General features: G+C 36.6%; 1 protein-coding gene across 1 annotated transcript in view; it reads left to right on the top strand.

The window, feature by feature from the left end:
- The first annotated feature begins 6,000 nt into the window (after positions 1 to 6,000).
- PKIA (cAMP-dependent protein kinase inhibitor alpha) overlaps positions 6,001 to 27,525 on the top strand; it is a 96,068-nt gene continuing 74,543 nt past the window's right edge. Inside the window, exon 1 of the mRNA XM_059901916.1 lies at positions 6,001 to 6,142. The gene's annotated coding sequence lies outside the window, so the exon portion shown is untranslated. The remainder of the gene's footprint in view (positions 6,143 to 27,525) is intronic.

Here is a 27,525-nt window from a genome sequence, read left to right as displayed (position 1 = left end):
ACCACCTGCATACACCAAGCCTCTTTTTCAGTGTATTCATATGGTTTGCTCCCACACTTCTTTCAAATCTCTGCTCAAATGTCCCCTGACCACCCTATATACTTGCCCTAAACCTTGCATCATTACGCTGCTCCTTCATGGTCCTTCCACTAACTAACATGTTATATTTATGTATTTATGGTGGTCTCCTTCCACTGGAACATAAGATCCATAAAGAAGAGATTTATTTGTTCACTCCTAGAGCCTAGTGCTCTAGTGCCTAGAACAGTAGCACATATTAGACACTCCATCAATATCTGCTGAATGAATGAACATCAACTTGCCTGATGATCAAACACAGTTCATTGAAACTTACTTTTTAATCAAATTTAAATTTCCTCTTCTTATTAGCTTAAATTTGATTTGAAAAGTTGAATATTCATTTTTATAAAAAAATGAATAATTATAGACATAATTCTTTATAAATACTATTTAATAATCCATTCATTACAATACAAAAGTTTTCTTCAAAGTATACCTTTCTCCAGAAGGGATTTTTTGGTTTTCTTAGATTCTTTAAAATCTTAAGGTTAAAAAATTTAAAGAGCAATGCCTAAGTACATTGTTTTATTTCATGACTTTCACATGATGATTTTTTTAAAAAAGGGTTTATTTGAGAATTACTTACCTCACACTATTGAATGTATCATATGACATTTACCAAGCATCTCACTTAAGTAAACATACATTTCACAATTAAATCTAGAGTTCCAATTATAGAATACTACCTATATTATATAGATCTGGTATTATATGTCAACTCCTTACCAGTAAAAACAAGGTGAATTCTTAGCAATGTCTAAAGAAACAGTTACTGTTCTGTTTGTAGTCATTTCCCTTCTTCCATTTTCCTATTTCTGTTACAGATATTCAATATGAAATATCAATCTTCATATGAATGATCATTTTCTTGTACTCTTGTATCTGTGCTTTCATATTAATGCAGGAAATTTTTAGTCCAGCTATAATTACTTGAATGCAATTCTATTTCTATTACTATAGCTTTGCCATCCCTGGACTACATTTGTGCATATTTTACATGATATACTTTCTGGTCTCATTGAAAGGGTAGATGTTTGTCATAAACTTTTAAGATTTCTGTAGAGTATGATTAATCAACCTAAGCTGAGCAGCTACCACACACACACACACACACACACACACACACACACACAGGTACTATTATTATAGAAATTCTCCTACCCTTTCTCATAAGTCAAAATTATGTAAAACAATATTGATTGTCATGCAGTAAGTGCCCAATTCTTTCCTAGTAAACTAAGTTCAGCTTTAGGCAGACCCCTATGTAGTGAAGAGGGCAGGAGACCTGGCAGTCAGTGGATGACAGATGCCTGGGCCAGATCACCCTGACAACTCCTCTCCATAATAAATCTAAGAAGCTAATCTCTGCTAAATTGTTAATGGCTGCTAATCAGATACTGGATACATGGTTACCCCTCTTGATAGTATATTTGCATTTAAATGAGTCCTTTCTGGAAGGACTCCTTAACCCAAAGGAGTGGTTCTAATGCTGACAGCTTCAGGCACCCAGGGCCTCTGGCTCAGGTTTTCATATTGTCCTTTGCAGAGACCCATGATATCATTAGGCCATTTGATCTCTAATTCCAGAATATTAGAAAGGAATTACGGCAGACCTCAAAGTCATGATCCGAAGATAGTTTTTTACAAAAGGGCTGTTCAATGAAAAGTCATACATTAAAAAACTGATCTATTTCACCTCACCCTAGCCACTATTCATTAAATTAAATTATCTGGCATACTGGTGTATGTCAAGTTCCAAGCAGATAGATTCAAACCCTACATGTTGATGTAAGACATTTCTCATTTCATTTTTTTTCTTTCTATTTCCCCTATGTCTCTCTCCATGGTATATAATCTGAAGCAGTTAATTCCTGCCATTTAATATCTTTAATTTTTGTTTTTTCCCAGCACCATCAACACTGATTGTCTTCTGTGAGTAAAAAGCACCTGGCAAGAGTACTTTCATGGATGAAGGAGACTGAATTATCATGAGAAACTATCTATACCTCCAGTGAGTCTGGCTTCACAGAGTGAAAACTCTACAAGGAAGGACAATCCAATATGTTATGTAACTAACTGTCCCAAATCACCACACTTAATCCCCACTGTCTCAAACAAATTGAAAGAAAAGATTAAACATCTACTTTCACTATTAAGGACAAGCCTATTTAATAGCCATTGTTCTCCTTATTTCAAAAATGAAACAAAGTCAGGCTGTGAATGGAAGAATCCAATCCCCAGTCTGTTCAACTACAAAACCCCTGACCTTCAGGGTCATCCTTGTCTTCCTCTCATCCTCCATCAACCTTATATGGACCTTTACCTCCAACACTGATACCTAGCAAATCCTTCCACTAAATTATAAATTATTAACCATAAGGTTTAGCATGTTCTCTCTTCCAAGGTATTTAGAACTTTAAAGGAGAAAGAAGCCTGCCCAAGTGGATGAAGCCAACACTTATCAAGCATGAGCTCCCAACATTTGCACCAGACAATTTCACATCATCTCATTATAAACTGACAATAATCTTTGTGAGGTTGAGATCCTAACCTTCTTTTTACTGTGGATCCCTTTGACAATATGGAGCAGCCCATTTAAATAGTCTTAAAATAACACTTTTAAATTCATAAAATATAATATATAGAATTTCAAAAGAAACTAGTTACTATTTTTTAAATGCAGTCATTAGAATATTTTAAAAACCAAATTTGTGATATAGAAACTAATGGGTATTTAAACTCATTAAATAACAAGATATAACAGAGACTCTATTAACTACTATACTTAAAAATAGTGATGTTGGGGAGATGGGTTAACAATTCTGATACATGTGTACTGAAATTGAACAATTAAGTAAATAGATGGTGGATGGTGGTAGCCACATTTCTCAATATTGAAGTATGAATTTACAGATAAACGAGAGGAGAGAGCTAAAATAATCTCAGCGTTAATGGATTACAGTTGCAGACATCAGTATACATTCAGCTCAATATAGATATAGATAGTTATATATAGAAATATTTACTGATATGTGTATATACATGGGTTAGTATACATATATATTTCTTTGTTCTTTCAGTTAAGAGAGCCTAATCAAATAATACCCCATTAGCAACAGCACATCTAGAGCCCAGATCTTGGTTTCTATTACTACTCTCCAATAAAAGGAATCAGGGCTCCTCAGAGAAATGACTGACTCTAGGACTGGGGCAGGAAATACACAAAATGAGCCTGGAGCATCTTGTGGTACCAGAAAGTCAGGAAGTGTTAAACACACACACAAACATGCATGCTAAACACATATACACACAGATACACACACACACACAAACTCACACACCCCAAAGGGAGTATGTCAAAGAAGCATAGGCACCAAAAGAAAAAGCTCCCAATGGCCAAAGCTGGAACAATTCAAACAACAAAATAAAGTAGTATTGGATTATAACCCAAAGGATGAAATAGATATCCATGAGTCTATACTGATACAAATAAATATCAATAATTGAATAAATTAATATTTAGGTGAAAATAGACAAATCTGTGCAGAAGAATTCCAAATGCTTTATGTACATACTCTGTCCTCAAGGAGGTAGAGCATAACTCTCCACTCTTTGGGTTTGTGCTTCACATAGTGACTTCCTTCTGACAAGTGTAGTGTGGAAGGGGTGGAGGAGTAACTTTACAGTGGAGAAATCTGAGACACTACCTCAGCCAGGTTATCAAGGTCAACATCAACAGTCAAATCACGTTGATAGTATGTACCCTTGACATGATGTTATAAAAAAGGCACTTTATCTGGTTGTCCTCCCAATAAACCACAATCCCAGTCTTACCATGAGAAAAGCATTGGACGGATTACATTAGTGAGGTATGCTACAAAACACTGGATCACTGCTCCTCAAAACTGTCAAGGTTATCAAAAACAAGAAAAGCCTGAGAAACTACCACAGCCCAGAGGAGCCTAAGGGGGCTTGATAACTAAATGTAATGTGGTGTCCTGGATGGAAACCTGAAACGGAATTAAGGACACTAGGCGAAAGCCAAGGAAATCTGAATTAAGTACACTCTGATTAATATTATTGTATTAATATTGGCTCATTAATTGTAAAAACATTACCACACTAGTGTACGGTGTCAATAATAGAGGAAATTGGGAATGAGATATATAAGAACTCTGTATCATCCCCTTAATTTTTCTGTATATCTAAAACCATTCTAAAATATATAGTCTATTAGATAAAACAGAAAAGGTAATGATGATTTGATTGTAACATCAGAGTAGTGATACTTTGAGATATATATATAAAAACTGCCTTAGGAAATTGTCTGTGACATCGGCTGGTGATATAGTCACAGGTACTCCTAATATTATTGTGGTTTGTTGTCTGCATTTAGATTTAAAGGAAATGCTAAATACTAAATTCCAGTTAGAGGTTAGTGAAATTAAAGATGTAATATTCCCATCCAGATTCCACATACACTTTGATACATATTAAGAATCCCCTGCTCTTTGGTGAGGTCTAATTTTATGAAAGTGAAACTCAGAGAGATGAATTAGGTTGTTCCAGCATTCAAAAAGCCCGCATTCTAGGGTCAAGAATTCTTACTGAGTCTTGTTGAAACTGCTTGCTACACTACCTCCTAATTTTGGAACTGCTAAACAGAGAGTTGGGAACTCTTCCTAGATTAAAAGTACTGCCTTGGCCTTGTGCAATTATACTGTTTAGGTTGCTGGACAAAACCAAGGATAAAACTGGCCTGGACCTAGTGATGGGTAATTCCAAAAGCAAGCTGAATGTGAGAAGTTCACTCACAGAGAACCCTAGTGTCAAAGAGCCTCTCTACTTGGGAATGGCTCAACCCTGGGAAAATAAACCCTGGTTCAGCTGTAAAGAGGGCACATCCTTGGCCTTTTTTCCCCCTTAAGTCCGGAAACTGATGATCTGGTCAGCTTAGGAGAGGGAGGGAGGGAAGGAGGGAGGGAGGAAGATGAGAGAGAGAGAGAAATCTGTTAATAGCTGGTGCCAATTTAAAGAGAGAAGGAAAGGGCTTATTATATACGTATATGCTAATATTATTCCTAAAGCCAATTCTGATAAATCCTTCGGGAAAGAAAGAGATGCAGCCATCTGTTAATGTGGCTTCAGCTTCTTTGTTTCCAAATGTTACAGCTGTCACCAGACCAGCCATTCCACTTGGGGCGGGGCCAGGGGGTTAGAGGGGGAACATCTGTCCACTAAGGACACCACTAAACAGCAACAAAATCTTGGGGCGACCCCTCTCTCTTTCCTCAAGTGCTTTCGCTAGCCGGTCCTACTTCCCCACTCCTTTGGGAGTTTCCTGTTCCATTACGTAGGCAAGAGGGCGAGAGGTCCCAGCTTTCATAATTGTGAGTGGTTTGGCTGGGTGTGTACGTGCGAGTAACTGTGTGTGTGTGTGTGTGTGTGTGTGTGTGCGCGCGCGCGTGTTAGGGGAAAGTGGAGCTTGCTACAAGGGGCTTAGAAAAACTAGTCGCCAATTTAAAATATTTTCGGAGTGTTTGAATGATATCTTAAAAGCTAATCCCACTCTCAAATTCAGCGAAATGAACAATACAGATAAGGAAGATGAAGAGGGTGGAAAACCCACACAGCGGAATGGAGCTGTCCATGCCGCGGGAGTGACAGGGGAGCGCTCAGAGGAAAGGCGCTCTGCAAAGAAAGCCATTCTGGCTCTTCTCTCTCGGTCCACCAGCCGGCGACGCTTCTTCTGTAAAAGCATTCCTAGAAAATAACCCTAACACCGGGAAGGGTAGCGATCGTTGAGCGCAGTTTCCAGGAGCCGGTCCCCGCAGCCGGGAGAGGTCCCTCTCCCCCCGCGGCTGGCGCGGAATGTGGCGATCCGGCCCGGGGCGGGGGATGACTTCATGCGGCCGGAGCTCGGCGGCGGGAGCAGCTGCTGCAGCTGGCAGGTGGGGTGGGGGCCGGCCGAGCTGACCACGCACAGACCCGGCGCGGCGGCACTGCGGCCCCGGGGCAGCCGGCGCCGGGGACATGCGCTGATTCGATCCCTCCGGAGAAGGTAAGCAGCCCGGCTATTATTAGCCTCGGCCACACTGCGCTGTGCTTTCTGCTTGGTTAGTAATGGGGTTTGTAATACAGAGGGAAGAAGGGGAATATCCCTGCCGCCTTCCGCAATGGGAAAAGGAGCAACAACTGGAATTGAAATGTTAATCAGCCAAGTGCTTGAGATTATTGGAGGAGCGGTGTTACTGGGCAAACAAAGAAGGCGGTCAGCCTCTGTAATCTTAAAATAATCAACCATTGCTATGCCACACTCGCTTAGATATTGAAGAGGATTCAAAATGTAAAATAATTTGAGTTGCACTTTTACGTTGCTTCCTTCAACCTTCGCTTGGTTAATTTCTGGTTCGCGAGCAGCAGGTTCTTGTCAGCAGCCTGGAGAAGTAATAGGAAATCTTCCCTCTCCTTTTGCCTTCCTCAGTCTTCTCCCTCTCCAGTTATCAGAATGGGTCTGCACATTTCAACGTCAAACACCCACTTCAATACTGAACCTTTAGAAAGAATCTCAAATTAGAGGAGAAACTTACCTCCTGGAGTTCAGCTTGGGTTGAACAGCACTTGTCCCCACTTCTCCCTTCATTTACCATCTTCTCTCGTCAATCATTTCATTGATTCCCCCCCCCCCCCCGGGGTTGCTGTGCCCATTCACAAGCCAGCTCTTGTCAGCTCCTGTTCACCACCTCTGTTCCATGACTGATTTTTCAAGGACCCAGAAAGGGCATTGCCTTATACCACGTTTGGACTATTATCTGTGTCCTTCCCCAAAATGCATGGCATGAAAAATCCTTTAAGCCCAGTACCAACATGGTTTCCGATAACTCCCTTCATTGTAGTCACTGCAGCTACCAGATGGGTTTCGAGGACAGCAGAATCTGTTGGGGTGTGAGAAAGAGGGCTATACCTACATATTTTGCTCCATGTGCATAAGAATAGGTGGAAGTAGAAATGCAAATGTCAGTCTATCCCGTTTTTCTTGAAGCTTTTTTAGTCCGGCTAGGTTGAGACACCCAGCTGGGTAGGGTATGGGGCAAGTCCTCTTGCAAAAGCAAGCAGTGTGTTTGTCCTAGGATTCCCCCAATAACCTCAAAAGAGTTTCCAGAGAGGCTTTTCCCACAGGCAATCAGAAAGCCAGGGGAGGTGTCCAAGGTAAACCTCAGGTTATTTGGGCATCCTCAAGTTAGTCTCCCCTTTTAGGGGTTCTGACCTAGGATTTCCCCACAAACGCCTTGCTGCTGAGCTCAAGTGCCCATTCTTGTTGCCCACCTAGGGATGTACATTTGAATGATATTCTGTGAAATGGTGAAGATGGCTATGGTGGGGATTGCAAATGTGCCACTTCACCAACAGAGAACAGTTGCAATAAGCCAGACTGTGTGGTGTCTGTGTGCCAATATTCCATTTAAAAAGAGATTTGTTATCTTTAAATCTGAAATTAAAGAGACAGTTTGACTCAAAAGGCCATGGATTTTAACAAATTAAAATAGGAGATCAATGAAAAAGAGGGCCAGAATTTATAGCTAAAATAATTTACCTCCACTTACCTTCTTTTTTAAATATTGCTTTTAGACCAAGATACTGGTTCTGAAAAATCATGTTACTTCTATTATATATCATTATTGATTTTCTGATTACAAATTCTCTATTTATAAATACACTTTGGAAAGATTTGAGTTGGTTTCTTTGTCTCTATCTTCAGTATATGAGGCAGAAGGAGTGGAGGGGGGTGGGCAAATCCCACTCCAAATGGCCCACTCCGAGAACTGTTCCCTGGACCATGCAAACCTTTGGACCGAAATTTTTTTGGCTTCTTGTTATTATTATCTTTAACTGTGGTTTGGGTTTGAAATATTAAATTTTCAAGATTCTAAAATTTTGACTCAGGCACACCAACTAGAAGAGAGAACAAAGAACAAGAATAGCAAAACTATTTTACCACCTTTCTTACCTAATTGTAAAATATTTAATTATATGAATAATGATTCTGAATAATAAGTGAAAAACATATGAAAGTAATAATTCATTTTTAAGAAAGTAGCCCAAGGTTTATGAAATACAGCTTAGTGCAATTGATCTTAAGTACAGTAAAAATTTCTGTAATTTTAAAAGGTTTTTATGTTGAGTATTAGTACATGAAAATATGCTAATGATGGTTAGAAATTGAAATGTCTATTACTTGGTTTCTGAAGAAACTGAATTCTTTGGCAAGAAATGGGTCAGGATTAGGGGACTGGAGCTGCCAAAGCTGGCATCATACCTGCCAGTGATTTTATAGGTGAGATGAATGCATTAAGTTATGGATTAGGGCTGGAGAAACCTTTTGGGGAAGAAAGAAAACAAGATAGAAATATAATTTGTTATTTTAGTGCAACTAAGATAATTAAATTTAAGGTATTTCAGAATTTGGGCTTCATTATATTTAAACAATTTCTGAGGAAAGTTTCTAAATTCAAAGCCCTAGGTAGAAATAGCTGTATGATTTCCTAACCGAAACTGATTTATGACTCTATTTCCTTTCTTAAAAACGTTTCCCAGAGAAAGGAAAAATTAATTGCCCGGTGTTAAGGAGGAGGAATACCAAATAGAAGGATGTACACTATTAGATGCTAAATGAACTGTAGGAACTCTTTCGTAGACTTGAGAAGATAGAATTGAAATCAATCTGTTGCTTTCCAATCACGTAAAAAAAACATTTAGTCTGGTGGGTGGTCAGTGTTATCAGTAATTTAAGACTTGAGTACAGATTTAGGATTCAAAGTTGCCCTCTCCTTACAAAAGGCATTTTCTGGTGCTGCATTACTGCCATTAGCTACAATTGAAATAGACTTATCCTGAGATTTTGAAAAACGGAAAAAGAAATAGTAGGATTAATAAGGCTTTACCTCCACTGAGAATGGGTAGAAAAAGTGCTATTTTGAAAGTTATCAATGGCCTCTTAATTGCCAGATTTCTGCGCTGTTTCAACCTGTTCTTTATGTCTTTGTTTTTAAGTTCTCTTCTAAGTTCTTTTTTTAAAATTTTACTGCTTAGTGTTTTATTCACTAAAATAGCATTTTTAATTGAAGTATAGTTGATATATAATATTATATGTTACAGGTGTAAAATATAGTGACTCAATTTTTAAAGGTTATACTCCATTTATAGTTATTATAAAATATTGGCTATATTTTCTGTGCTATGCAATATATCCTTATAGCTCATTTTATAATAATAGTTCGTACCGCCTAATCTCCTATCCCTATATTGTTCTTTTTTTAAATTAAATACTTGTGTTTAAAAGTATTATTGGGCTTCCCTGGTGGCGCAGTGGTTGAGAATCTGCCTGCCAATGCAGGGGACATGGGTTCGAGCGCTGGTCTGGGAAGATCCCACATGCCACGGAGCAACTGGGCCCGTGAGCCACAATTACTGAGCCTGCGCATCTGGAGCCTGTGCTCCGCAATGGAAGAGGCCGCAATAGTGAGAGGCCCGCGCACCGCGATGAAGAGTGGCCCCCGCTTGCCGCAACTAGAGAAAGCCCTCGCACAGAAACTAAGACCCAACACAGCCATAAATAAATAAATAAATAAATAAATAAATAAATAAAATTAAAAAAAAAAAACTTGATTCCTTTATAAAAGTATTATTAATAAGTAATATATAAAGAGATATCTCTGTATCTAGTTTCTCACTAATCCCCTTAAATTACCACATGACCCGCCTAGAACAAGTGATATTTATTTCTAGTTTCTGCCGCATGATATCACGACTGTATGTCTTCATTTGTTCCTTTCACTCACCCTGCTACACGTTGAAACCTTGCTCACACCATACACTGCCTCTTCCATGAACCCTTCCCCATACCCACCTTCCTTCTCATTTCAGATGTGTTTCTCCCTTGTCTAAATTCCTATGGCACTTTCTATTTTGGTCTATCCTTTAGTTTGAACATGATTTGCTGTTCTAAAGTAACCCTAGAGAGCAGAGTCTTTGACTAACAACTTTTTATTACCTGCAACTCATAATACAGTGCCTAGCTATGTATATGCAAAGTAGATGTTCAGCAATTTGACTTTAGTGAAGAAATTAGTTATTATTTTCCAGGGGTATATATCCACCTACTCTAATATCCAAGTTAGGCTCTAAATAATGTGTGCAAGTACATTTTAGTTTAAAGTCCCTATATAATAATATAGTGAAAGTACCTTCAAATAGTTATATTCAACAAAAGTTATTGTGAGCTTACATGCCCTTAGATGGATATTGGCTCATCCATATCAAAAAGCATAGTAAGCATTACAAAACAAAACTTTAAAGAAGACGTTGTACCAGCTTTCAGTATGCTTTCATTCTATTGAAAACAAGTAAGCAGGGGAAGGTGTCTTGCATAAATAAGTACTAGTTTTAAAGCACTCTGCTAGGTACTTTCATCTATGGTATATAATTTCATCCTTCTACTATATGCTAATTTTACACTGAGACTCAGAGTTGTTACCTAAATGGCAGAGATTCTTTCCACATTAACATGCTATTCTTTGAAGTGTTAATGAGTGAAGGAAAACTATAAAAACATAATCAGAGTAGTTTAAAATTGTTTTGTGATCAGGCTTTCCAGTGCTTTTTAAACTTTTGGGTCTTAACATCCCCTTTAATAATTCAATAAAGGCTATGCATCCACTCCCCAAGTACATACACAACAAACACACAGAGAATTTTGCCTATAATTGCAGGTGTTTACGGACCTAATAAAGCCCTCCTTTGCAAATGCTTTAAGGACATCTACTCTGGGCTCACTTTTTTGTTTGCTTGTTCTATGCTTAATATTTATTTTTGTACCTGTTAAAATTAAACAAATTGTTATCTGTTATAGATTGAGATATAAACCTAAGCAGCTTCGTACTTTACAACTTTTCTTTTTGCATTTTTGTATTCTGTCCTCTCTCACACAAACATACAAATTTATATAAATGAGATCAAATAATACTTTTCTGTGATGAGAATGCTTAGAATTTATTCGTAGCGATTTTCCTATATATCACACGTCAGTGTTAGTTATAGTCATCATGTTGTACATTATGTCCATAGTATGTATTTATCTTACAATTGGAAGCTTGTACCTTTGACCATCTTCCTCCAATTTCCCCTCCCCTGACCCTCTGTCTCCTGTAACCACAGGTCTGATCTCTTTTTCTATGATTTTTTTTTTTTTTTTTTTTTTAGGTTCCACATATAAGTGAGATCATATAGTGTTTTTCTTTCTCTGACTTATTTAACTTAGCATAAAGCCTTCAAGGTCCATTTCTGTTGTCTCAAATGGTAGGATTTCTTTGTTTTCTTATAGATGAATAATATTTCAGTGTGTGTGTGTGTGTGTGTGTGTGTGTATACATATGATGTGTATATATCTATCTATATATAAAACAACCTCTTTACCCATTTGCCCATCAATGGGCACTTAGGTTGTTTCCATGTCTTGGCTATTATAAATAATGCTGCTATGAACATGGGGGTGCAGATATGTTTTTGAGTTAGTGTTTTCATTTTCTTTGGATATATTCCCAGAAGTGGAGTTGCTAGATATATGTAGTTCTAGTCTTAATTTTTGAGGATCCTCCATACTGTTTTCCATACTGGCTTTACCAATTTACAAACCCACCAACAGCACAAGGGTTCCCTTTTCTCCACATCCTCACCAGCATTTGTTACCTCTTGACTTTTTGAGGATGACTGTTCTAACAGGTGTGAGGTAATATCTCACTGTGGTTTTAATGTGCATTTCCCTAATGACTAGTGGTATTGAGCATCTTTTCATGTACCTGTTGGCTTTTTGTGTGTCTTCTTTGGAGAAATGTCTATTCAGATCCTTTGCTCATTTTTTAATTGGGTAATTTTTTTTTTTTTTTTGCTATTGATTTGTATGAATTTTTAATTTATTTTGGATATTAACCCTTATCAGATATGTGGTTTACAAATATTTTTTTCCCATTCTATAGGTTGTCTTTTCAATCACTTTGTTGATTTGTTTTTGTTTTTGTTTTTACTTTTCTTTGCTGTGCAGAAGCTTTTTAGTTTGATGTAGTTCCATTTTATTTTTTATTTTGTCATTTGTGTTTTCAGTGTCATATCCAAAAAGTCATTACCAAACCCATGTAATGAGCTTTATTCCTATGTTTTCTTCTGGCAGGCAGTTGCATAGTTTCAGGTCTTACATTTGAGTCTTTAATCCAATTCAAGTTAATTTTGTGAGTGGTATAAGATATTGGTCCAATTTCATTCTTTTACATGTGAATATCCAATTATCCCAGGGTTCCCTTGTATGTAACTTCTCAAAGAGAGAAAAGATTTCTTGCTGGTGTTAAAATTCTTTCTTTGTTTTTGACTTTTGATGATTTAATTGCAATGTGTCTCAGTGTAGCCCTATTTGAGTTCAACATATTTAGGGTCGTTTGGGCTTCATGGATCTGGATGTCCATTTCTCATCCCAGGTTTGGGAAGGTTTCATCCATTATTGCTTTAAATATACTTTTTTCCCCTTTCTCTCTCTCTTTTCTTCTTCTGGAATTCCCATAACATGAACATTGTTTACTTTATTGTGTCCCATAATTTCCATAGGCTTTCTTCACTCTTTTTTATTCTTTTCCTTTTTGTTCCTTTCACTGGGTAATTTCTAATGTCCTATCCTCCAGTTGGCTGATTCTTTCTTCTGCATGGTCAAATCTACCTTTGAAACTTTCTGTTGAATTCTTCAGTTCAGTTATTGTATTTTTAAAATCTAGTGTTCCTGTTTTCTTGATGTTGCTATTTCCTTGTCAAACTTCTTGTCTTGTTCATGCATTGTTTTCCTAATTTCACTTAGTTGTCTGTGCTTTCTTGTAGTTCACTAAACTTCCTTAGGAGGATTATTCTGAATTCCTTGACAGTTCATAGATCTTCATTTTTTTAAGGTCAGTTATTGGAGTTTTATTACTTTCCTTTGGTGGTGTCATATTTGCCTAATTTTTGTCATCCTTGATTCCTTACATTGGTATCTGCATATTTGAGTAATTGGGCTCTTCCTCCAGACTTTACTGGGTATTATATTCAATAGTAGTAGTAGATGGGGCTATGAATTAGTTTCCTGGCAGAGAATCAGGACAGGGCCCAGAGCCTGTATAGTTCATTGTTTGGGAACCCAAATCATGCCAGAGTGTGCACTTAATTCCCTGGTCAGGTGAGGACATTAGTTTTGCCCTGCAGATGGGGGAGGCCACAGGCTGTGCTCTCTGTTCAAGTGCCACTGTATCTAGGGCTGTTTAATGGGCTGTACAGCTTCCCATGTTCTCTGGTTAGGTTCCCCAGTTGGACATGCTGAAGGCTGTATTCAGTGATGAGTAGGGCTATAAATTAGATTTCCTGCCTGGGTGCAGCAGGAGAAGCAGCTCTAAAGCCAGTAAAGCTCTTGTTGTCTTAACTCAAGCTGATCCACACCCCAAGTTCTGTGGCTGAACAAGGCCACTGGCTTTGCTTTGCAGACTATCAGCTCTGCCTACCCTTCTCTAGGCTTGAGCACTGCTGGGCCACACAGTTTCTAGGAGTTGTCACCAATCCTTCTAGTCAGATGGGCCAGGAAGACACTCTCCACAGCAGATGGGATGGGGCTAGTCCCAGTTCCTTTGCCTGGGTGGGATGAGGAGGGGCCACTCCAGGCTACTCTTAATTTCTCAAACAGCCTCCCCAGTTGGGAGGAGCTGGAGCTACTCTCAGCCTTGGATATGAATTAATCTCCCTGACTGTACATAGTACAGGATCCCTCCACACCTGGTACTGGCTCTGCTTTGGGGGTAATGAGCTCTGGCTGCCTGCCTCTTGGCTGGAGCACAACTGGGCCAAATAGCTTCCAGGATTTATTGCCAGCCCTTTTGGTCAGATGGCCAGAAGACACTCTCCACAGTGGGTGAGCTGTGACTCTGCTCTTTCCCTGGGTATGGGCAAACCAGGCTCAAGGGCCAGATGCATATCGGGTGGATCTGTACCCTGCTGAGTTCCCTGGTTGTAGTGCCCCGCCAACCTGGATCTGTAGATAAGCAAATATGCCAGTTGTGATCACTACTTGGGCACTGCAGGTATGAATTCCATCTGTCATAATCCATGTGCTGGCTGTTGCATGCCCCTTCCCCCTTCATCACAGTCCAACTTTCAGTGGTCAAACCCTGCAGATTCCCCTGCAATCCCAGTAGAGCAGATTAGAGCATTGGCTCCCACAAAGCAACCGCAATGCTAGTGGTGGTGCTTGCTGTCCCCCAGTTCTCTTCTCCTACTGGAGGAACCAGAAGTTCAGGGGAGACCTCACCCATGGTGCTCCACTGGCCTGGGGGAGGGGCAATGAGGTCAACGTTTAGCTGCTTCTCTCACCCTTCTAATGTAGTCTGTCTTGGTCTCTGTGGTGCACAGGGGTGCTTCAGCCTCACCTCCATGTTCTAGGATTCTCTCAAATAGTGTCCTGTTTCCAAATAATTGTTAGTTGTTCCTCCTGGAGGGGGGGTCGGGGGCGGAGCCAGGAATGACCTTGGTGATGTCACCCCACTCTGGGCTTACTTTGACAATATGTGTGTCCTTTATAGCCCAGACATTTCTGGTACTTGAAATGAGGTTCTCCTTTTATTGTTCTCCCTGCTTTAGGACCTAAAATGGGAGCTCTTCATTAGCACTGGCACAAAGGCAGCTGAGATGACTAGGAAGCAAGTGCCAAGGAGAATAGTGAGTCAAAGAACCTTGATTCATGGAAAAGGAATCCCAGAAGGAGCTCTAAACGTTACACATTCCAAATGATTTATTCAGGGTATTCCAATCAAAACCATTTTTACAAAAAAGAAACAGTTCTCAGACTTAGAGTACTATACTGCCAAGTATGTAGAAGAACATTGCCAGCAGTTGAGTGGTGTGGTCTACTTTGAAATATATTCAGTTTTCTTAGGATGGACATATGTCTACTTCAAAGTTACTATTTCTTTCTAATAATGCTGTCTACAGTAATATATTTGCTTTTGCCAAGTTAAGAAAACAATGACATCCCTCCCAGTTCTAAAACAGTTACCAGCATAAAAATACATTAAAATTTTTAGCTGATACTTAAGGAAACCAGTACTAGCTAGCATTCTTACTGATGCTAGTATTCAAAGAGAGGTGTGACAAAACCATTAATCTAGAAAAAACCGGGTTGGAAAGATGGAGAGAAAGAACTCAAGAGGACTACTTAAGCTGTTGCTTTCTTTACATGTCCCCAAATATGATAATAACCATATAAGCTCTTAAAATAAGTGCAATTTTATGCAAACTTCATAATACGCCTAGTATGAGGTAAATTTTTACTTTATTTTATAGTATACTTTTATTTTTTATTTTGGTAAAATGTCCTATAACGTAAAATTTACCATTTTAACCATTTTTAAGTGTATCATTTATTGGTATTAAGTACATTCACAATGTTGAGCAACCATTACCATTATCCATTTTAAGATCTTTCTTATTATCCCAAACAGAAACTGTACTCACTAAACAATAACCTCTTATTTCTCCCCTCCCCTCAGCCTCTGGTTAACTCTATTCTATTTTCTGGGTTTATAATTTGCCTATTCTAACTACCTCATATAAGTGGAATCATACAATATTTGTCCTTTTGTGTCTGGCTTCTTTCACTTAACATAATGTTTTCAAAGTGCATCCATGTTATAGCATGTATCAGCATTTCATTCCTTTTTAAAGCCATACAATGTATAGTGATTTTTAGTTGCAAAACACTTTTAGTACATTGTGTTTCTATTATATTAATGATATCTAGCATATATCACTACCATATTACCTTTAGTAGATGCCCAATAACGTATACTATGAGTGAGCCACAATTTCATTCAGTCAAAACCCATTGATAAACATTTATTAAGTTCCAAACAGTTTTATGATTTCAAGAAATGTGGTAACGGACATAGAGGTTCATGTCTTTATGTGCTGGAGCTTTTACTTTTGATGGAAGAATTCTTGGAGTGGCATGGAATGGTATTGTTGGGTCAGAGATTATGCAGAAACATTTATAATTTGAATACATACATTGACTATTAAAAACCATAAACTTCTTCAACAGATAGTATTCCTGTATTTTACGTTACCATTTATGACTATCTTAAAAATGAATGCAAGTAATATAAGGGAATCCATTTAATGTGATTTGAGCAAGGAAACATTCTCACTTTTTTCATTTCTAGTTCATGGAAGAAAATTCCTATACACAAGTATTGAAATATTTCAAGTCTCTGGATCACACATTTCATCATTTCAAAAATATTACAGAGTACATCACGGATGTCAGTCAAGTCTTGTAACAACAGTGTAGAAAACTAGTAACATTTATAGCTAGTTTTTTTTTTTTTTTTTAAATTATTAGCACCTTTAATTATTATTTATTTATTTATTTATTTATTTATTTATTTATTTATTTGGCTGTGTTGGGTCTTCGTTTCTGTGCGAGGGCTTCCCCTAGTTGCGGCGAGCGGGGGCCACTCCTCATCGCGGTGCACGGGCCTCTCACCATCGCGGCCTCTCTTGTCGCGGAGCACAGGCTCCAGACGCGCAGGCTCAGCAGCTGTGGCTCACGGGCCCAGTCGCCCCGCGGCATGTGGGGTCCTCCCAGACCAGGGCTCGAACCCGTGTCCCCTGCATTGGCAGGCAGATTCTCAACCACTGCGCCACCAGGGAAGCCCGCTAGTTTTTTTTTTAAGCTTCAGCAATGGATCATTTCTATCCAGCCTAATCTGAAATTTTAATTAGATTAATTTTTAAAATAAAAAATATTAATTTTTAATCTAAAACTATTTTTAGTTCATATTTATGTACCTGCATTATGGTAAATCTTTTATTTTGTTGGTTTTTTTTCTTAGTTTCTCTTTAGAGTATCTTTTACAATTTATTTTGAAACAGAATAATTAAAGCCCAAAGATGAGAGTGTCTCATTTAAGCTAAACTAAAGACTGCTGGAATAGCTGAAGTATGAACACAATTGGCAAAACTTTTCACTACCCTCCTTAGAAGAAGACTGTTTTGATTTGCATTGTCCAAGAAAGGAGAAACAGATAACTTGCTGGGGATTGCATCCTGCTTTACTTAAATTAGACATTAACAGGCTAAAAGGGCAAGGATGAAGCAACATGTTTATAACATATTTTTGAAAAGCTACTTAAAGGTGAAGGGTTGCAAGAACACAGACAGACACACCCTAGACATTTCACAACAATATTTTAAGGTATGCCTTTTCTTTGGTTGATAGGTATGGAGGGACCTATTAATAAACATTTCTCCTATTTACTTTTGTCTTTATTGCTGTCTGATCAAACCCTCATTAAAAAACAGACATAAAACAAATAAGCGTTCTGACTTTTGCCTGAATAAGCAACAACAAGCTCACATCTTAAACAATGGACTGCAATGGCTATGAGACTGAGGATCCTTGGTCATTGCAACAGTAGCAGCAACACAACCTGCTTTGTTCCTTCTGTTGTATACTGCAGAATCTGAGTAAATAGCGAGAAGTCAGTGATACCTTTAGTGCCATTTCTTACACTCCTCTCCATGATCTTTCACACTCAGGTTCTCTGGTAATCGCAATGTAGTGAAAAACAACCAGGATGCTAATACCCTCTATCCATTCACAAAACTTAATGCTTCTGAGACTTGCAGAAATAATGTTGAACTGAACTGGTGGTACCCAATAGAGTCACTAAGAATAATCCGTCAGACTCATCAAATCCAGATTCAGATTTAAAGGCCATCAAATTTTAAAGATTACGAAGATTTTCAGATTTCAATATTTGTTATATACGGTCATATGTAAAAATTTAGAAAAGTAAAATTATATGTATAGGTTTCTAATTATAAGCTATATTCACTGGAGAATTAATGCATTTTTAAAAGGATTCATTATGAAAAGATTACATTAGCACTTTTTTTAAACCACTACCCTCAAAAATAAATTGTGACAAAGCATTGTTCATCCAAGTTTCTCTCTCCTCTCAAGGAAGTGAGTTGTTCTTGGGGAAATAGCTTTCATCTAATTTGTGCTTTCCTGCAGTGGATCAAGCTGAAATGAAATGGGGATGACATTCTTAACTATTATTACACGCCCACATTTACCAGAATTACCTAATGATCAGTACCGAAGAGTTTTATAATAAATAAATATGTATGTACTGAGAGTCTCCACTGATAAAAGTTAGTTGAGACATGGCTGGTGATCCCATAGAAGAGATATCTAGATTATATTTCTTACATCATCTCCATATTAGAAAGCAATCCAGGATTGCAAAGCAAGGCATGAGACAGTAGCATTTGGTGTATTTTATAAATGTTTAGATTTCTAGGGAGCTTATTGGTATTATATATTATGGTAAGCGCTCAAATGTAAACTGTTACTTTAAAATAGTAAAATATCAAGAACGTAAAAATTTCTGCAACTTAAATGGTCATTTTGGTATTTGGCTTTATTATAGGCATTTGCAAGATATTTATTAAACAACCAAATGAACAAATACCATTTAATTTTGAAAACTGCCTTCCTAATACAAAAGAATTGGTATTCTACACAAGTTCCTTATGATTATTTTTGTAGGTGTGGTGGGAATGAATTATGGATGGCACTACCCTTTCTCCTGTTTCTTGTCTGAGGTTTTGGCAAGGTGGAAATTAGAGGTGATGTACCTTAAAGTTTGAGCAGTTCAAGACATTCAACCAAGCACAGTCCATTTACCCAGGACAAGAAAACATATGACATTACTCTTCTTTTTTCAACCACAATGGATTTGGACTTTTAGAAAATTCAAAATGCAAGATACAGATTTTATTTATTTATTTATTTAAGTTATTTATTTATTTATTTATTTCTGGTGGCGTCGGGTCTTCGTTGCTGTGCATGGGCTTTGTCTAGTTGCAGGGAGCAGGGGCTACTCTTCGTTGTGGCACATGGGCTTCTCATTGCGGTGGCTTCTCTTGTTGCAGAGCACGGTCTCTAGGGCACGCCGGCTTCAGTAGTTGTGGTGCAAGGGCTCAGTAATTGTGGCTCACGGGCTCTAGAGCACAGGCTCAGTAGTTGTGGCACATGGGCTTAGTTGCTTTGCGGCATGTGGGATCTTCCCAGACCAGGGTTCGAACCCGTGTCCCCTGCATTGGCAGGCGGATTCTTAACCACTGCGCCACCAGGGAAGTCCAAGATACAGATTTTAATAAGAAAATATTAGTCAACAGTTCTCTTTTCTCCATGTCTTTTTCTATCTCATTGATTGTGAAGAATACAGTCATAGAGAAAGCAAACTCTACATCAATTGAAAATGTTTTCCACCTGCATGCATGTTATAGTGGATGTGTAACATCTTCACAGGGTTTGTGAAATCACTCTTTCACCACAAAAATTAAATATGACACTAAAATGATCTGACACTAATTAGTCCACTGAAAAAGGGGAGGAGTATTGGCATCTTGGTTATCGTTTAGAAGAAAAAAAAAAAAATCATTAACCTGTTAGGCACAATACTTGTCTTTAAATTATCCCTTAATAAATATAATAGAGGGCTTCCCTGGTGGCGCAGTGGTTAAGAATCAGCCTGCCAATGCAGGGGACACGGGTTCAAGCCCTGTTCCAGGAAGATCCCACATACTGCAGAGCAACTAAGCCCGTGCGCCACAACGACCAAGCCCGCACCCTAGAGCCTACGAGCCACAACTACTGAACCCCGCGCGCCTAGAGCCTGTGCTCTGCAACAAAAGAAGCCACCGCAATAAGAAGCCTACGCACTACAACAAAGAGTAGCCCCCGCTCGCCGCAACTGGAAAAAGCCTGCGCACAGCAACGAAGACCCAATGTAGCCCAAAGAAATAAATAAATAAATATATTTAAAATAAATAAATATAATAGAAAATGAAATAAAATGGCACTACAGTGTTATGAAAGGAAAGCAACTGGGTTGATCTCAAAGTGAGTGAGTATAAAATTCAATGTTTTTTGTTTAGTTTGTTAATAATTTTATTCTTAGAGCTCTCAGGCAGCTAGCTTTTGGTCATTTTTAAGATCAGTCAAAAAGTTCTAAACATTATTTTTAAGGTATGCTGATCACTAGGCCCTCCTCCCCTCCTTTCTCTCTTTCTTTTAATTTTTAAATTTATTTTAGAGAGTTTTGGCTACCATTTATGTTCTAATCATGTTTTTCAGGAAGTGAATTTGAACTTTGAACCTCACCTAGTTTGAATCCTACCTCTATTGTTTTCTATCTCTATGACTTAGGGTAAGTTAGTTAACCACTGTGATTTGTTTCTGGATATTTAAAACAGGAAAAATCACAGGGTTGTTGTGAAGATTAAAGAACATAACATAAAAGGGAACTTATTGCAGTGTTTGAAACATAGTAAGGGTTAGTAAATATTTCCAATTTTTATCTTTCTAATTCTCGTGAGCAGTTTACAATGAGATCTCATTACCACAGATTTTCCCTAAAATTATGAACCTTTTCCTACCCCTCTCCATTTTAAACCAAACCTTGAAATGACTGAACCTCATAGGAAGATGTCTCAATGCAGGTAACCCCAGTAGCAGGAGAGGTTGAAGCTACCACAATGCAAACTTGTCAGGCTCTGATCTGGCAGAAGCTGTGGGAATTAGACTTAGCTTCTATTTTTAACTCTGCAAGGAGGTGATTGGATGACCTGGGAAAACTCAGTTGGCATCTTATTTTCTTTCTGAATTTCTTTCTGTATCTTATTTTCTTTCTGAATTTTACCATTTGTCTAATCAGTCTTTTCACTGACTCATTATCAGAAATGATATCAAGGTTGTTGAATAAGGGTGTTGACTTCAGAAGTAATGTTATAGAAAATGGGAATTGTTCCCTTTCTTAAAAGCAATAGCTGACAATTTTATTTTTTTCTGATACAGTGTTGAAGTTCCTGGGAGAGGGCAACTTTAATTTATAAAGGGTTGTTAACATTCACTTCCTCTAACAAAAGCCTTTAAAGGTAATAATACTAATTATCTGCCTTGTACCCCAATCTTTTTTTTTTTTTTAATATGTAACTGTTGAAGTTTTTTAATGTTAATCAATATCATTAAGTTGTCCAAAAAGGAAAATTAATCTGTTACTCCATTGTACATCATATACAAAGGAATCTTCTTGGTATATGATATCTTTCTATTTTACTGAATCTCAATGAATTTAGAGAGTACATGTAAGAATTTTAATATTCAGAGTCTTATTCATAAATGTGCGCTACTGAGTAGATTCAATCACTAGCAACACCTTTAAACTGAAATCAAAAATAGAGCCTCAATTAACGTGAAAACTTTAGTACCAGAAACACCTGCCTATAAAAACTGCACTGTTAGTACACAGACAAGCTTTAGTATGATAACAATTTTGTTGGCCTTAAAAAGCACATAATTTTACATTTTTTTCTTATTTGACTTTTTATCATTATGTGGACCATTTAGGTTTAAGGAAACAAGTACAAAAACTGCCTAAAGCCTTCCATTTAATATGTAAGCCATAGTTGTCCACAAGAGAGAATTTTGTGGTGATCAACAACTCTAGCCAAATCGGCAATAATTTATTTCAGTTGGTAGAGTCTAATCATGTGTACCTAACTATGTTCTTTTAAGTAAAAAGTGTAAAACGTTTTCAGTAGTAAGTTTGTCCTGAATTTCCAAATCAATTTTTTAAATCCCTGTTTGAATACTGAATTCATTAGCTATTCACCAAAGGCTTGAGGCATAGATTTTGGGCATAGTCTGCTTCTAAGATGAAATGTAGCAAACAGTGTAAATTCCTGTTTTAAATATACATGTGCATACACGTATACACATATATTATACAAAAATTTATTTACAGACATTCCCCGACTTACAATGGTTCGACTTAACGATTTTTCAACTTTACCATGGTGCGAAAGTGATACTCGTTTAGTAGAAACTATACTTTGAATTTTTTCAAAGTATACTTTGAATTTATAGTAGAAACTGTACTTTTCCCAGGCTACTGATATGCAGCATGATGCTCTCTTGTGATGCTGGGCAGCAGCAGCAAGCCACTCCTCCCAGTCAGCCACTCGATCACAACGGACACACTTACAACCGTTCTGTTTTTCACTTTCAGTACAGTATTCAATAAAACAAATGAGATATTCAACAGATTATTATAAAATAGGCTTTGTGTTAGATGATTTTGCCCAACTTTAGGCTAATGTGAGTGTTCTGAGCACATTTAAGTTAGGCTAGGCTAAACTATGACGGTCGGTAGATTGGGTGTAGTATAAGCATTTACAATTTATGATATTTTCAGTTGATGATGGGTTTATCAGGATGCAATGCCATAGTAAGTTAAGGAAGATCTGTATTTTATGTGTATTATATATATTAATTATATTTAACCAATTATGTGTGTAAATATATACATGCATATATATGCATGTATATATATCTGTTTTCATGAACATTTGCCTTCTATTTCAAATATTTGATTATATTTATTTATTTTTTATTTTTATTTTTTTATTTGATTATATTTAAAATAAACAGACAAGTTCTTGGAGAAGCATTTGAAGAATCTTTTTTTCCAGAGTCAAGTTTTGCAAAGAAAACTTATTTTTTCACTAGCTGTTTATTTTTCAATAGTTAAAAAAATATTTTTAAAATTTCAAAGTGATTCTTTAATATATGAATACGAATATGTATTTACTTCAGGCGCTATATATGTTATTTATACATATGTGTATTTATATATATTTAAATGTTTTTAAACCTGATCTTACTGGGTTATAACTACTATCCAATTATGTGAGAATAGTGATATTGCTGCCTTTCAGCTTGGAACATGCTTCTGTTTCATTTGATTATATTTTATCCATTAAGTGCTCTGGCCTTCCATTAGCTCTTTTGCTTTGAGGAATACATTTTATAGTGCATTAGAAATATTCTTCTATATTTCATGCCATAATTTTCCAGTGTCTCACAAAATCCTAATTTGGAATGTTCTGACTTGAATAGTGTTTCAGAATAGAGACTTGCCCCTTTTGGAATCATCAGATCTGTTGGTTAGGTACAGTATTTCTTATTTTTTCTGTTGGAGAAAGGGAGGAACGAAACTGCACTATGGAACCTTCCAGTTTTGGTTTTTGTTTTTTTCTTACGCTTATACCTAAAAAATGCACTCTTCTAGTAAAACTAGAAACATGAGAGTGGCAGTTACATAGTTCCAAATTAGGACAACCTAATATACTGTAATTTTTTCAAGTAAGAGAATAACCCAGGTAGTATACTATTAACTAGATTTTTAAAAATAGCCATCTGTTGATTAATAATTCTATTTTTCTTCCATTCTTAGTTTCATAACATTTTTACACAAAGGTTTATATTAACAAATGCCATCAGTTGTACTGTTGGTTTCCTCCTGCTTTCTATCTGATTAGTTTTATAATTTAAAAATGCTTAAAGTCCAGACTTCTCAACTAGAAAACATAAGCACAGTAAAAGCAGTGTTTTTAAAATTAATTCTGGAATATATTTCTCTTGATGGTAAAGACATATAAGATTACAGATGTGTATATGTTTGGATGCTTTATAAATAAAAGTAATATGATTAATCATGTATTAATTTATACTACCAGAAATTCCCTCTAAATCCTTTCTAGGACACAAATATTTATGACATTTCTATATTGTTCTCATTTTATTATTTTAATGAAGTATTATACAGGTAGTATTTCATAAAAACACTGCATCAATTGTAATACTAGTTTAGGAATTTTAATTTGGTATGTAAATATACTAACTTCTGTTGAAATTGATATAGCTTAGGGTCAAAATTAATTTGAAGGTTATTAGTGTTATTATTCTGGTTTTTATTAGCTGCTGTCTCAAATTAATCATAAAGACAAATATATCCCTGGCTTAGAGTTTCTGCACTATTAATGACATACCGAGATGTCTCTTGGGTATCAGTAAATGATATATTTTAGAGCATAACTTATGAAATGACTTGTCGGTTGGCAGACCACCTTTGAAAATAAAATATATTTGATAGTCTACCTTTGCAAATTCATTGTACCACACAAATGTGATCTTGGTAATTGACATATGACTATTTAGCTTCAATCATTCTCCATAATATTCCTATTACCAATTATTAACAGAATAAAGGGGAGATAACAATTCTATAGTATTTATTCAGATTTTTATTTAAACTCAGGTATAATCTATATTTCTATAGTGTGTTTTTTATCTAACACCTCACTTAAGTAGAAGGAAGTGTTCTAGAGGTTTGTTATCAGCTTTTAAATGAAGTAATCTTTAACTATCTTTTATTTAAAAATACTAAAAAAAGTTTCATGGTCTTTAATTAAATATAAATATTGGAATTGTCTATGAAACTTTTGAAATGGTCAACATAAAAACATAGGGATATCCTTTAAAGCAAGGGTCCCCACCCGCCCACCCTGTTGGTGGAAAAATTGTCTTCCATGAAACCGGTCCCTAGTTCCAAAACAGTTGGGGATCACTGCTTTAAAGCATATGAATTTCTAATATATTTATTTAGGTTATATATGCTGAACTTTTTTTTACATATAGCTCATAGGTAACCTTCACTATTAAGTATTTTACGATGCATAGAATCGGAAACAATACAGAAACTAACAAATTAAAATTGTTTTTTGTAAAATGTCCAGTGAGAAGAGAAGAATGTTAAATAATAAATACAGCATATTCACAACTTGGTTTTGAATATCACACACATAGAGAAAAAAGACCCAAAGAAAATTTCAAAATTATTTATCAATGGTTAACTCAAGAAATAAGAGAGTCAGGGTGACCTTTACTTCCTCCTGTTCTCATTCTGTATTTCCAAATTCATTGCAATGTGTATATATTACTTTTAGAACTGTTTAAGAAGAAATGTGCCAGTTTGGATAATTTTTTTTTAACATCTAAACATTGCCGAGTGTTGTTAAAATGTTCAGTTTTTATGTAGCTTTCTGGAAGATCTAGCTGGCCATAAAAAACTGAATATATTAGAGGAGGGGGAGTTTTCCTTCATCTTGAAATAATAATGATAAATAATATTTTTAAAGCATTAAATAATTTTCAAAGCATTTTTATATACATTTTCTCTGCAGACCATCCTAACTCTCTAGAGTTGGTAGAAAAAGGATTATACTCATTTTGCCCAGGGTGGGGAGTTGGAGGGTGGGAATTGAAATTCATGAATTTTAGCAAATTGCCCATTTAAGCCGTGCACAGTTATTAAGTGGCAGGGCCAGAATTCTAACCTGTTTCATGCCATGGCCAATCTAGTGCTTTCCTCTATGCTGTAGGAACTGGACATATTTAAGAGGTAAGCACAAAAATGGAAATAGGTCTGAATCTTGCTCTAGTTACAAATCTGCCTATAGACCTCACTGGAGCCTGAACCAGGAAAATCTATATGAAGTTCTTTCTTCAACCCAAAGAAATGGCCATGTTAAATAATTCCTAGGTTTAATTTTAAAAAAATCTATACTGTCTTTTTTCACCATATTCCAGTTTGTGTATCTTGTGTCTATCAACTTCTCCAAAGAACCATGTTTCCTACCTAAAGGACTGCATTGCTTAATAAACAAACATTGACAATTCTGATGCTAACCTGAATTAAATAATATACCAATCATTTATGAGATCTGCCTTAGTATTTTTATGCTCCTGAAATATCATCTCTATAACCTGCTTTTTAAAATAGTCTGATACCTACCGAGTACTCTTTCACTTCCTACAAGAAATCAAGAAAAAGAAAGCATTTGTGTTTTTAATTTTAGTGAAGGGTTCTTGATTTAAGAATTAGTCATTTACTGTCATTTGAATTTCAAGTGTGCCTCAAGTACTTAAGGTCCTTTCTGTATGACTTCTCCAGAGTTTTCACATAATATATCACCATTAATTTCATCTTTCACTTGGGATTAGTAAAAGAAAAGTTTTATTTACTACTATTTCTTAGTTTTCTTCATTTCAAATATTCAGTGCCTTGTCAAAAATAATATTATAGTCTTATACTGTTCATTGATAACAGATAATGCCAAGAAATTGTGATTCTGGTTTTCAGTTAAAAAAACAAAACGAGAAACTAAAGAAATAATTACTATAACAATTTTTTTCTCCATTTAGCTAATCAGATATTCACATCAGTGAGTGTTAGACTTTGAGACTATGAATCCCAATACTAAATGTTTTATATATTCAGAGAAGTGGAAAATAATAATTATTATGCTTCCTCTGTGCTAAATACTGTTTTAAAACCAATTGGAATCCCCCCTCACAACAATCTTAAGAGGTAGGTACTCTTATCACCTATTTTACAGATGGACAAACTGAGGCACAGAATGATTAAATGATTCATGGTCACACAGCTAGTAAGGCGCAGATACAGTATTTAAAATCAAGTCTGTTTTTGTGACAGTCCACATTCCCAACCCCTGTAATGAAAGGGTGTGATCCCTACTATTTGCTATATACCCATTTACTTGCTTTGTGGGAAGAAAGGGATTGAGGGAAGAGGAGGGAAAGGGACGGAGGGAAAGAGGAAAAGAAGGTGGAATGGAGGGAGGCAGGAGAATTGTCAAAATTCTGCCAGCTTATTGATACTGTGTGTTATTTCTTATAATAAGGTTGAAATTAAGGACTTGTAGAGATTTACATAGAAAAAATAATTTTAAATTTCCTTAAGGGAAGTCTCTGGTAATATTATCAGATGGAGACAGCAAGTGAATTTCTGTTTAATTCTGTTCATAATTAAAATGCTATAGCAGGCTCATATTTGGAACAAACACAGTTCTGGTAATTCTCATAGTAATAATTCTACATTTTCTTAAATTTGGTATCATTTTTTTCACCTTCAACACTCTCAGCTTATTTAATTTTAGTACCTACTCTTTTTCAAAAGTCCATAACTTTTAGTTAGGCTAAAATCATAGGAAAATTGAAGAAAGTTTAGAGCCTGTAACAGAAGGAAACCACCCCCTTCCCACCCCGAGCCCAGCTCTGTCCATTTCTATCAGAGCTACTCCACCAAGAAAGGAGGAATTATTCTGATTGGTCAGATATATGACACATTCTATTACATAGGGTGACTGTGTTTGTTTAGAGGTACACAGCAACAGTTCCCACATTTCTTCTTGTGCGTTGCCTGGTCCTGTGAAAGCATGTAAGTGGAGTGAAGATCCTCAAAACCTAGACCTCAGTCTCTTGTTTCTGTTCCATTCCATTCACGGGGGTGAGCTTAATTCAGCAGAAGAGTGAGCCCTTCTGTGTTTCGCTGGATGTTTCCATGCAGATGAGTCAAGTTCCATTTTGAGCCTGGAAAATCTTGCATGCTC

Source organism: Balaenoptera ricei, chromosome 17 (genome assembly GCF_028023285.1).
Source record: "Balaenoptera ricei isolate mBalRic1 chromosome 17, mBalRic1.hap2, whole genome shotgun sequence".
NCBI lineage: Eukaryota > Metazoa > Chordata > Mammalia > Artiodactyla > Balaenopteridae > Balaenoptera > Balaenoptera ricei.
Note: the sequence above shows the minus strand (reverse complement) of the source record. Positions and strands in the feature narration are given on the sequence as shown.